Source organism: Lathyrus oleraceus, chromosome 1 (assembly GCF_024323335.1).
Source record: "Lathyrus oleraceus cultivar Zhongwan6 chromosome 1, CAAS_Psat_ZW6_1.0, whole genome shotgun sequence".
Classification (NCBI taxonomy): Eukaryota; Viridiplantae; Streptophyta; class Magnoliopsida; order Fabales; family Fabaceae; genus Lathyrus; species Lathyrus oleraceus.
The window spans coordinates 4,651,279-4,664,512 of NC_066579.1; the positions used below are offsets into that span (position 1 = coordinate 4,651,279).

The 13,234-nt window shown below is 39.6% G+C and overlaps 1 non-coding gene and 1 pseudogene across 1 annotated transcript; both read right to left on the reverse strand.

Annotated features, from left to right (window-relative positions):
• Positions 1–581: 581 nt before the first annotated feature.
• LOC127116096 (small nucleolar RNA R71) lies at positions 582–688 on the reverse strand. Its single transcript, XR_007801080.1, has one exon. It is a non-coding gene; the product is annotated as a small nucleolar RNA R71 (small nucleolar RNA).
• Positions 689–8,931: 8,243 nt separating this feature from the next.
• On the reverse strand, positions 8,932–9,031 carry LOC127116373 (uncharacterized; annotated as a pseudogene).
• Between the last annotated feature and the right edge of the window lie 4,203 nt (positions 9,032–13,234).

The following is a 13,234-nucleotide window of genomic DNA, read 5'->3' on the forward strand; positions in this document are numbered from 1 at the left end:
AGTTAAATGGTATGAATAATGGAAAATGAATAAAGACTTGTATCCCACACACTCGCTCACAAGGTGAACCGTATTACTTACGAATCAACGATATCGAACTATATCTCTGAGTCTTACGACGAATTCGGGAATATCGTGCTGCAAACAATCTCCCTCCTGTAGAACTTCCTGATTTCAAAAATATTTTCCCTTCGATACCCGAGATGGCAGAACCAGCTCGTGCTCTTAGAGATTACGCCGCTCCATCGCAAGATAAACCGCATTCAAGTATTGCTCCACCCGCAATCGAAGCAAATAACTTTGAACTCAAACCTTCACTGTTACAGGCAGTGCAACAGAACCAATTCTCTGGGAATCCTACCGAGGATCCTAACCTTCATTTATCCGTATTTGTCCAATACGCTGATACTGTTAAAGCTAATGGTGTCACTTCAGAGGCAATTCGACTTCGTCTTTTTCCTTTCTCACTAAGAGATAGCGCTAGAAGATGGCTTCAATCTCTTCCTTCCAACTCAGTCACCACATGGAACGAGTTGAAGAAAGTTTTTCTTGCTCGATATTTTCCGCCAAGCAAAACAGCTATGTTAAGAGCCCAAATAAATGGATTTAAACAGAAAGATAACGAGTCTCTTTTCGAAGCATGGGAAAGATACAAAGACATGATGAGACTTTGTCCACACCATGGTTTAGAAGACTGGTTAGTAATTCATACATTCTATAATGGTCTCCTGTACAACACAAGGTTAACAATAGACGCCGCCGCAGGTGGTGCGCTAATGAACAAACCTTATGCTGACGCCTACCAACTTATCGAAAGCATGGCTCAAAACCACTATCAGTGGGGAACCGAACGAACAATGGTGGAAAAACCTCAAACGAAAACTGGCATGTACGAGATAAGTAACCTTGATCATGTTAATGCAAAAGTGGATGCTCTGGTCCAGAAAATTGAAAGTTTAAATGTATCACCTCCAGCCACCGTAGTCGCCATAACTCAGAATTGCGAAGTCTGTGGAATCCAAGGTCACACTCCTGCAGATTGTCAACTCCTAACAGGAATCCAAGCGGAGCAAGTAAACTATGCTCAAGGAAGCCCCTATTCGCATACCTATAACTCAAATTGGAAGAATCATCCAAATTTTTCGTATAAGAGTAATAATGCTCTATACGCACCTGGACAATCTCCAAATCAAGCCCCAGCTATACCTCCGGGATATCAGAAGCCGACCCCATCTCCATCAAACAATAACGCCCCTAGGAAATCCAACTTGGAAATCATGATGGAAAACTTTATAGCTTCTCAACAGCAAACCAATAAAGACTTCTTAAACCAGAATGTACACACTGGCGAACAAATTAAACAACTAGCAAGTAAAGTAGATACCCTGGCTACTCATAACAAAATGCTGGAAACGCAAATATCACAAGTAGCTCAACAACAAACGCCTACCGCTGCCCCAACTGGTACATTTCCTGGCCAACCCCAACCTAATCCAAGAAGCCACGCTCATGCAATTATACTGAGAAGTGGAACGGAAGTGGAAGGACCGTCTGACCCAAGGATAGAAAACCAAAACTCTGAAAGGTCAACTGAAGAAAGTGAACCTAAGGAAAAGGCAGAGAGTAATAAGGAAACCGTAGAAAAGAAGGAACCTTATGTACCTCCTCCACCTTATAAACCACCGATCCCTTATCCTTAAAGGCTTGTTAAAACCAAAGATGCGGGCCAATTTAAAAAATTTGTCGACCTACTAAAACAATTAAACATCACTATTCCGTTTACAGAAGCTATTACGCAAATGCCCTCATATGCCAAGTTTTTAAAAGAAATTCTTTCTAATAAAAGAAAACTTGAAGATATCGAAACCGTCACACTTACTGCTGAATGTAGTGCTATAATACAAAATATGCCTCCTAAACTTAAAGACCCAGGTAGTTTCTCTATACCCTGTCACATAGGAAAATTTGTCATTGACAAAGCCTTATGCGATTTAGGAGCCGGTATTAGTGTTATGCCTTTATCCATATGCAAAAGACTTGAAATGGGAGAATTAAGACCAACTAAAATGTCTGTGCAACTAGCAGATCGTTTCGTAAAATATCCTGTAGGAATTCTTGAAAACGTTCCAGTGCGCATAGGTCAATTCTACATTCCAACTGATTTTATAATTATGGATATTAGGGAAGATGAAGTTACACCCATTATACTGGGAAGACCGTTCTTAGCAACCGCCGGTGCAATCATAGACGTAAAGCGAGGACGACTCACTTTCGAAGTAGGAGAAGAGAAAATTGAGTTCATTCTTTCCCAATTTTTGAAAGCACCTGCAATAGAAGATACATGTTACTTCATGGATATCATCGATGAATGCATAAAAGAAACGGAGTTAGAAAAAGACAAATCATCTGACTACCTTGTAGAAGACAAACTTAACCAATGTTTAGCAATAACACCGGACCCTACGCAATGCCTTAAGAAACCAACCTTAGACCTGAAAACACTTCCCAAGAATCTGAGATATGAATTCCTAGACTTAGAGCTTGAACGACCAGTGATAGTTAATGCTGACCTAGGAAGACTCGAAACAGAAAAACTCCTGCATATCTTAAGAAAATATCCAACCGCACTAGGTTACAACATCACCGATCTTAAAGGAATAAGTCATTCTATTTGTATGCACCGCATCATGTTAGAAGAAGACTGTAAAACTTCTAGGGAACACCAGAGAAGACTAAACCCGATCCTAAGTGAAGTAGTGAAGAAGGAAATAACCAAGTTAGTAGAGGAAGGTATCGTATATCCTATATCTGATAGCAAATGGGTTAGTCCTGTACACGTAGTACCAAAGAAAGGAGGTATAACAGTCATTGAAAATGAAAAAGGAGAAACTATAACCAAACGAATCGAATCGGGATGGAGAATGTGCATTGACTATAGGAAACTAAACAAAGCAACCCGAAAAGACCATTTCCCCTTACCATTCATTGACCAGATGTTAGAACGATTAGCAAAACATTCACACTTCTGCTATCTAGACGGGTACTCAGGTTTCTTTCAAATACCAATTCACCCTGATGACCAAGAAAAGACAACGTTCACGTGCCCTTTTGGTACCTTCGCTTATAGACGAATGTCGTTTGGCTTGTGTAATGCTCCTGCAACTTTCCAAAGATGCATGATGGCAATATTCGCCGATTTCCTAGAAAACATCATGGAAGTATTTATGGATGACTTTTCCGTATGCGGACAAAACTTTGAAGAATGTCTTGAAAACCTAGAGAAAGTTCTAGAGCGATGTGTAAAAGTAAACCTAGTACTTAATTGGGAAAAATGCCACTTTATGGTACAAGAAGGAATTGTTTTAGGACACATCATCTCAAATAGAGGAATTGAAGTAGACAAGGCCAAAATAGAGGTAATCGAAAACCTTCAACCTCCGAAGACTGTGAGAGAAGTACGAAGCTTCTTAGGACATGCCGGTTTTTACCGACGATTCATTAAAGACTTCTCTAAAATAACTAAACCGTTGACCGGATTATTGATGAAAGATGCTGAGTTCATATTCGACAATAAATGTTTAGAAGCATTTCAAACGCTTAAACAAGCACTGATCTCTGCACCCATAATGCAGACACCAGATTGGAATGAACCATTCGAAATAATGTGTGATGCCAGCGATTACGCTGTAGGTGCTGTTTTAGGACAACGAAAAGATAAAAAGCTTCATGTTATATATTACGCAAGTAGAACTCTAGATGAAGCACAAACGAATTACGCCACAACCGAGAAAGAACTTCTAGCAGACGTGTTTGCGCTAGATAAATTTCGTTCTTACTTAGTCGGAGCCAAAATAATCATCTACACTGACCACGCCGCTATCAAATACCTCTTAACTAAAAAGGATGCAAAACCTAGACTCCTAAGGTGGATCCTGTTACTACAAGAGTTCAATTTGGAAATCAAAGACAAGAAAGGAACTGAAAACGTAGTAGCAGATCACCTCTCTAGACTTGAGAACCTTGAACCGGAGAGAACAGCAATTAACGATGATTTCTCGTACGATAAGCTTATAGCTACTTTAGAAGAAAACAACGCTGATAAACAGGTAGAAACTACCTTAGCAATATCTGTTACACCGTGGTACGCTGACCTCGTCAATTATTTAGCCGCCGGAATAGTTCCATCTACCTTATCCTACCAACAGAAGAAACGATTCTTCTACGATATAAAACATTATTACTGGGATGACCCCTTACTTTTTAAAAGAGGTCCCGATGGTATTTTCCGTCGGTGTATACCCGAAGAAGAGGTAGAAAGTATAATCCAACACTTTCACTCCGCTCCTTATGGTGGACACGCAAGTACATCCAAGACCTGCTCTAAAATCCTACAAGCCGGTTTTTATTGGCCAAGTATATGGAAGGATGTACATGCAACTATTAAGAAATGTGACAGATGTCAACGCACAAAAAAACATATCGAGACGTGACGAGATGCCACAAAAGGGCGTTTTGGAAGTCGAGATTTTCGACGTGTGGGGAATAGACTTCGTGGGACCTTTTCCATCCTCTTTCGGTAACAAATACATACTCGTGGCAGTTGACTACGTATCAAAATGGATTGAAGCTATAGCTTCCCCAACAAACGACACACGAGTAGTAACTAGACTCTTTAAGAATATAATATTTCCAAGGTTTGGTGTCCCAAGAATAGTTGTCAGTGATGGTGGATCGCATTTCATATCCAAAGTACTCGAAAAACTACTGCTTAAGTATGGCGTAAAACATAGAGTAGCGACACCTTACCACCCTCAAACCAGTGGGCAAGTGGAAGTATCTAACAGAGAAATCAAACAAATACTAGAAAAAACAGTCCCCACTTCAAGGAAAGACTGGTCATTGAAATTACCAGAAGCTTTATGGGCATACCGAACTGCTTACAAAACACCCATAGGGACAACCCCATTTAAGCTAATTTATGGAAAATCCTGTCACCTCCCGGTAGAATTAGAACATAAAGCCTATTGGGCTATTAAAAATCTAAATTTAAACTATAAAGCCGCCGGTGAAAAGAGAATCCTTGATATAAGCGAATTAGAGGAACTCAGAAGAGACGCTTACGAAAATGCCAGAATTTACAAAGAAAGAACAAAACAATGGCATGACAAGCGCATATCAAGGAAAATCTTCAAACAAGGCGATACAGTCCTTTTATTTAACTCCAGATTAAAGTTATTTCCGGGAAAACTACGATCTAGATGGTCAGGTCCTTTTCAAATCACCAATGTTTTTCCCAGTGGAGCAGTAGAAATTAAAGGCAAATCTATGGAACCATTTACCGTAAACGGGCAACGTCTAAAACATTATCACTATGCAGAAAACAATGAAGATTCGCAAGTCTTGCACTTAGACGAAATGCCTCCAGAAACTATAGATTATAATTGATTGTTTTTATGTCGAGCTTGCGACATTAAACAAAGCGCTTAGTGGGAGACAACCCACAAATTATTTTATTTCCTTATTCTATTATTATTATTTTTCTATTTTCTCCTTAATTATTCTTTTCTGTTTAGTATTCATTCTTAATTTATTTTAATTTATTAAAAACTTTTATCTTCTTTCGGCATTTGGCCAAATCCTGACTAAAACTCTTGTTTTTCTTTTCTCTAGCTAACACTAACCTGATGGGACATATTGATCGTATGGGTATCAAATTCAGAGGAACGGCTCAGAAACAAAAGTTTGAGGAACTAGTCACGAGAGAGATGCTACCTAGCCTGTATGCTGATGACTGGGCAATGACTGCCCTTGGACTAAGACAAAGTGTCCTGTATTTGCTGAATCAGATTGGGTGGGAAACTGCTCCTATCCGTAGACAATTTGTCACTTACCGGAGACTGACTCTAGAATTCCTTAGTTCTCTGATCTATCTACCCAGCCATGGAAAAGGAATAAGCAGAGGTTTTATACAGTTCAGAATGTTTAACATGGAGTACCAATTTAATATTCAAGATTTTACCAACCTTTTAGGCTTCCCTACATCCTTTGACACATTCACAGTAAGCCAAGAGGAACTTTTTGAATATAGAGAACTTGAACACTTTTGGGGTAACTTGACTGGAAATGACGATCCCGAGGAACATGAGTTTCTCTCTGGAAACATACATAACCCGGCCTTCTGTTATTTCCATAAGATCCTGACCCACACCTTATTTGGGAAGAAGCCAAACAGTACCACAGTTTCACGTGATGAACTCTTCATCATATTTTGTACTTCTCAGAACCGTCCAGTAAACGGTGCCACTTTTATGTTAGCAAATTTGGACCACCTTATCCAAGACGAGCGAGCACCAATCCGAATAGGCGGTTTGATAACTATGATAGGTAATGCTATTGGATTACGTCAGCCTATGCTTGACTTAAGCCCTTTTTGTGGCATTACTACTATGAGTATACCCTTCCTCTTCAACACTTTGTTTATAGCAAACCTAGGGAGTGATGAGTTTGAGCTTATTATTGATAACCAAGTTCTTTGCCTATTCACCATGCCCGATTGATAACACGAAATTATATCATATTTTAGGACTTAATTCAATTAAATTTTATTATTATTCATTTCAGTTCACTTCATTTTATTAGATATTACGCGGTATTTTCTTCCTATTTGTCTCAGGTGACTTATTTTGAAGCACAAGTAAAAATGGAAGAAAAGGAGGTGCAAAAAGGAGAGAAAATGAACCAAATGTCAAAGCCCAGCCCAAAGCACAAAACGCAGGTGTCGTGCATGTGACGGACGTCACAGAGGGCGTGACGAGCGTCACGCCTTGCACACTCCTGTGACGAGCGTCACACCATTCCCCTACATTTTTGGCGCAAGGAACGCTTCAGAGACGTTGAGCGTTGAGGGAAAGTTGAAGCCGATGTCCACGCCTAAGTACTTTGCACGTTGAAGACCTTTGGAAGCGGAAGCAGTTACTCAAGGCACCAATATAAATAGCCACTTGCCAAACCTAAAAGGGTTCCACGCTTTTCCACATTTTTCTTTTGCCGTTTTCGCTTTTGCATATTTTCTTTTCCAGCAGCTTAGGCATTGTTTCTTTATTATTTTTACGAGTTCTACACTATTTCCCTTGCAATTTCTATTTTCCTTTTTAGCATTTAGTTAATTCTTTTTGCACAATAGTTTCTACACCGGAAACTATTGTGTACCTTTTTACCGGATCTAACCTTACGTTAGAATCCAGTTTTTTATTTCCTTCGTTTTAATTTGTTGCTTAATTGAAGAATCCAAGAACAAATCCTACCGGCTTGTGGTGGAGTGTTCAAGACTATTGTTTAACTCATTCAGGTTCTTTAATTATTATTTAATGCTTTGTTTTATTATTTATTTATATTATCTGCCTGGGATGAGTCTGTTTATGCATGATAAGTATTTTAGTTTGTTTAGCATGTCTGGCTAATTCGCTTAGATATCGGTATGTAAAGTAAGCGGAATAAGGAATCAAGACTAAGTCAGTTAAATTAAGTTTAAAATTAAAATCACTCTTTTTTACGGTCTCAATTTACAGGTTTAATAACAAAGGTTTTTGCGAAAGTAAAAGACATAAAGAAGTTAAAATCAATAGAGCGAGAGTTTGAGGTTTTAACTGGACAGTGTAAATTAGACATTAATTCTAGATCAGGGCGAGAGCAAGTTTTAGAGTTAATTAAATTCCGATCTTTTCCAAAAAGTATTTTTAAAGATTGAATGTGAGGACGAGAGTTAAGCATTCGAATTTAATTATATAACCTAAGTCAACAGAGCGAGAGTTTGAGATAAGGGTGTTTAAACGGTCAGTGTTTTCTTGAAAAGAGTTTCTATGGACTATATTGCTTTCAAAAAATGGTTTTTTTGACTTAATTATAAGTGACAGCTACATTAACATAAAATCACGGTTTATTCAACAGAGCGAGAGTTTGAGATAAAACTTTTAATCAATAGAGTCGACTGAAAAGATTTATTTTAAAACCAAGAAACCGACAAAGAATTGATTCCCTAATTACGACGAACTACATACCGATATCCGCTTTATTAATATTTAATCTAGATCTTAGTTTAGTTTTTAGCTTTCCCCCAAACAATCAAACATTATTCACCTTAGCTTTACGAAGTAACCTTAGATAACGGTATATCGATTCATAAGTCCCTGTGGGATCGATATCTTTTAAAACTACGCGATAGAACTGTGCACTTGCAGTTTGTACCCCAAATTCGACTCATAAAGTCGCGATCAAGTTTTTGGCGCCGTTGCCGGGGACTTTTATTTAGTTGATATCGTAACTCTTCCGTTACACTGTAGAGACTAAGGTTTATTTTTCTTCTATTCTTTCTTTCGTTGATTTGTATGCCACGCACTCGCTCACAAGGCGAACCGCTCTATTTACGAATCAACGATATCGAACTATATCTCCGAGTCCTACGACGAATTCGGGAATATCGTGCTGCAAACAATCTCCCTCCTGTAGAACTTCCTGATTTCAAAAACCTTTTTCCTTCGATACCCGAGATGGCAGAACCAGCTCGTGCTCTTAGAGATTACGCCGCTCCATCGCAAGATGAGCCGCATTCAAGTATTGCTCCGCCCGCAATCGAAGCAAACAACTTCGAACTTAAACCTTCGCTGTTGCAGGCTGTGCAACAGAACCAATTCTCTGGAAATCCTACCGAGGATCCAAACCTTCATTTATCCGTATTTGTCCAATACGCTGATACTGTTAAAGCTAATGGTGTCACTTCGGAGGCAATTCGACTTCGTCTTTTTCCTTTCTCATTAAGAGATAGCGCTAGAAGATGGCTTCAGTCTCTCCCTTCAAACTCTGTCACCACATGGAACGAGTTGAATAAATTTTTTCTTGCCCGATACTTTCCGCCAAGCAAAACAGCTATGTTAAGAGCCCAGATAAACGGATTTAAACAGAAAGACAACGAGTCTCTTTTCGAAGCATGGGAAAGATACAAAGACATGATGAGACTTTGCCCACACCATGGTTTGGAAGACTGGTTAGTAATTCACACATTTTATAATGGTCTCTTGTACAACACAAGGTTAACAATAGACGCCGCTGCAGGTGGTGCACTAATGAACAAACCTTATGCTGATGCCTACCAGCTTATCGAAAGCATGGCCCAAAACCACTATCAGTGGGGAACCGAACGAACAATGGTGGAAAAGCCTCAAACGAAAACTGGCATGTACGAGATAAGTAACCTTGATCACGTTAATGCAAAAGTGGATGCTCTGGTCCAGAAAATTGAAAGTTTAAATGTATCGCCTCCAACCGCCGTGGTTGCTATAACTCAGAATTGCGAGGTCTGTGGAATCCAAGGTCACACTCCTACGGATTGTCAACTCTTGACAGGAATCCAAGCAGAGCAAGTAAACTATGCTCAAGGAAGCCCTTACTCGAATACCTATAACTCAAATTGGAAGAACCATCCAAACTTTTCATATAAGAGTAATAATGCTTTGTACGCACCTGGACAGTCTCCAAATCAAGCCCCAGCTATACCTCCGGGATATCAGAAACCGAACCCATCCATGCCTAACAATAACGCCCCTAGGAAATCCAACTTGGAAATCATGATGGAAAACTTTATAGCTTCCCAACAACAAACCAACAAAGATTTCTTAAACCAGAATGTACACACTGGCGAACAACTTAAACAACTAGCAAGCAAAGTAGATGCCTTGGCTACCCATAACAAAATGCTGGAAACACAAATTTCACAAGTAGCTCAACAACAAGCACCTACTGCTGCCCCAACTGGTACATTCCCTGGACAGCCCCAACCTAACCCGAGAAGCCACGCTCATGCAATTATATTAAGAAGTGGAACGGAAGTGGAAGGACCGTCTGATCCAAGGATAGAAAACCAAAACCCTAAGAAATCAACTGAGGAAAGTGAACCTAAGGAAAAGGAAGAGAGTAATAAGGAAACCACAAAAGAAGGAACCTTATGTACCTCCACCACCTTACAAACCACCTATCCCTTACCCTCAAAGGCTTGTTAAAACCAAAGATGCGGGCCAATTTAGAAAATTTGTTGATCTCCTTAAACAATTAAACGTTACAATTCCGTTCACCGAAGCTATTACGCAGATGCCCTCCTATGCTAAATTCTTAAAAGAAATTCTTTCTAATAAGAGGAAACTTGAAGATAGCGAAACCGTTACACTCCCTGCCGAATGTAGCGCTATAATCCAAAACATGCCTCCTAAACTCAAGGATCCGGGTAGTTTCTCTATACCCTGTCACATAGGAAAATTTGTCATCGACAAAGCCCTATGCGATTTAGGAGCCGGAATTAGCGTTATGCCTTTATCCATATGTAAGAAATTGGAAATGGGAGAATTAAGACCAACCAAAATGTCTGTGCAACTAGCAGATCGTTCCATCAAATATCCTGTAGGAATTCTTGAAAACGTTCCCGTACGCATAGGTCAATTCTACATTCCAACTGATTTTACAATTATGGACATTAGAGAAGATGATATTACACCCATTATACTGGGAAGACCGTTCTTAGCAACTGCCGGTGCAATCATAGACGTAAAACGAGGACGACTCACCTTCGAAGTAGGTGAAGAGAAAATTGAGTTCATTCTTTCTCAATTCTTGAAAGCACCTGCAATAGAAGATACATGTTACTTCATAGATATCATCGATGAATGCATAAAAGAAGCAGAGCTAGGAGAAGACAAATCATCAGACTATCTTTTAAAAGACAGATCTAACCAATGTTTAGCAATAACAACGGACCCGACGCAATGTCTTAACAAACAACCCTTGACCTGAAAACACTTCCCAAAAATCTGAGATATGAATTCCTAGACTTAGAACTTGAACGACCTGTGATAGTTAATGCAGACCTAGGAAGACTCGAAACAGAAAAACTCCTACATATCTTAAGAAAGTATCCAACCGCACTAGGTTACCACATCACCGATCTTAAAGGAATAAGTCCTTCTATTTGTATGCACCGCATCATGCTAGAAGAAGACTGTAAAACCTCTAGGGAACACCAGAGGAGACTAAATCCGATCCTGAGTGAGGTAGTAAAGAAGGAAATAACCAAGTTATTAGAAGCAGGCATTATATATCCTATATCTGATAGCAAATGGGTTAGTCCTGTACACGTAGTACCAAAGAAAGGAGGCATAACCGTTATTGAAAACGAAAAAAGGGAGAAACTATAACTAAACGAATCGAATCGGGATGGAGAATGCATTGACTATAGGAAACTAAACAAAGCAACCCGAAAAGATCATTTCCCTTTACCATTCATTGACCAGATGTTAGAACGATTAGCAAAACATTCACATTTCTGTTATCTAGACGGTTATTCAGGCTTCTTTCAAATACCAATTCACCCTGATGACCAAGAAAAGACAACGTTTACGTGCCCTTTTGGTACCTTCGCTTATAGACGAATGCCGTTTGGCCTGTGTAATGCTCCCGCAACCTTTCAAAGATGCATGATGGCAATTTTCGCCGACTTTCTCGAAAACATCACGGAAGTATTTATGGATGACTTTTCCGTCTACGGACAAAGTTTTGAAGAATGCCTTGAAAACCTAGAAAGAGTTCTTGAGCGATGTGTAAAAGTAAACTTAGTACTTAACTGGGAGAAGTGCCATTTTATGGTACAAGAAGGAATTGTTTTAGGACACATCATCTCGAACAGAGGAATTGAAGTAGACAAAGCCAAAATAGAGGTAATCGAAAACCTTCAACCCCCAAGAACCGTGAGAGAAGTACGAAGCTTCTTAGGACACGCCGGTTTTTACCGACGATTCATCAAAGACTTCTCTAAGATAACTAAACCTTTAACCGGACTATTGATGAAAGATGCTGATTTCATATTCGACGATAACTGTTTAAAAGCATTTCAAGCGCTTAAGCAAGCATTGATCTCCGCACCCATAATGCAGACACCCGACTGGAATGAACCATTCGAAATAATGTGTGATGCCAGCGATTATGCTGTAGGTGCTGTTTTAGGACAACGAAAGGATAAAAAGCTTCACGTTATATATTACGCAAGTAGAACCCTAGATGAAGCGCAAATGAATTATGCCACTACCGAGAAAGAACTCCTAGCAGTTGTATTTGCGCTAGATAAATTTCGTTCCTACTTGGTCGGAGCCAAAATAATAGTTTACACTGATCACGCTGCTATCAAGTACCTTTTAACAAAAAAGGATGCTAAACCTAGACTCCTAAGATGGATCTTGTTGCTACAAGAGTTCGATTTAGAAATCAAAGACAAGAAAGGAACTGAAAACGTAGTAGCAGACCACCTCTCTAGACTTGAGAACCTTGAACCGGAAAGAACCTCAATTAACGATGATTTCTCGTACGATAAACTTATAGCTACTTTGGAAGAGAACAACTCCGACAAACAAGTAGAAACCACCTTAGCTATATCTGTCACACCATGGTACGCTGATCTCGTAAATTATTTAGCTGCCGGAATAGTTCCACCTACCTTATCCTACCAACAGAAGAAACGATTCTTCTACGATATAAAACACTATTACTGGGATGATCCCTTACTTTTCAAAAGGGCCCCGATGGTATTTTCCGTCGATGTATACCCGAAGAAGAGGTGAAAAACATAATCCAACACTGCCACTCCGCTCCTTATGGTGGACACACAAGTACATCCAAGACCTGCTCTAAAATCCTACAAGCCGGCTTTTATTGGCCAACTATATGGAAGGACGTACATGCGGCTATTAAGGAATGTGACAGATGTCAACGCACAGGAAACATATCTAGACGTGACGAGATGCCACAAAAAGGTATTTTGGAAGTAGAGATCTTCGACGTGTGGGGAATAGACTTCATGGGACCTTTTCCATCCTCTTTCGGTAACAAATACATACTCGTGGCAGTTGACTACGTATCAAAATGGATCGAAGCTATAGCTTCTCCAACAAATGACACCCGAGTAGTAACTAAACTCTTTAAGAATATAATATTTCCGAGATTTGGCATCCCAAGAATAGTAGTCAGTGATGGTGGATCGCACTTTATATCCAAGGTACTCGAAAAACTATTGTTTAAATATGGCGTGAGACATAGGATAGCGACACCTTACCACCCTCAGACCAGTGGACAAGTGGAAGTATCTAACAGAGAAATCAAGCAAATACTAGAAAAAACAGTCGCCAATTCAAGGAAAGACTGG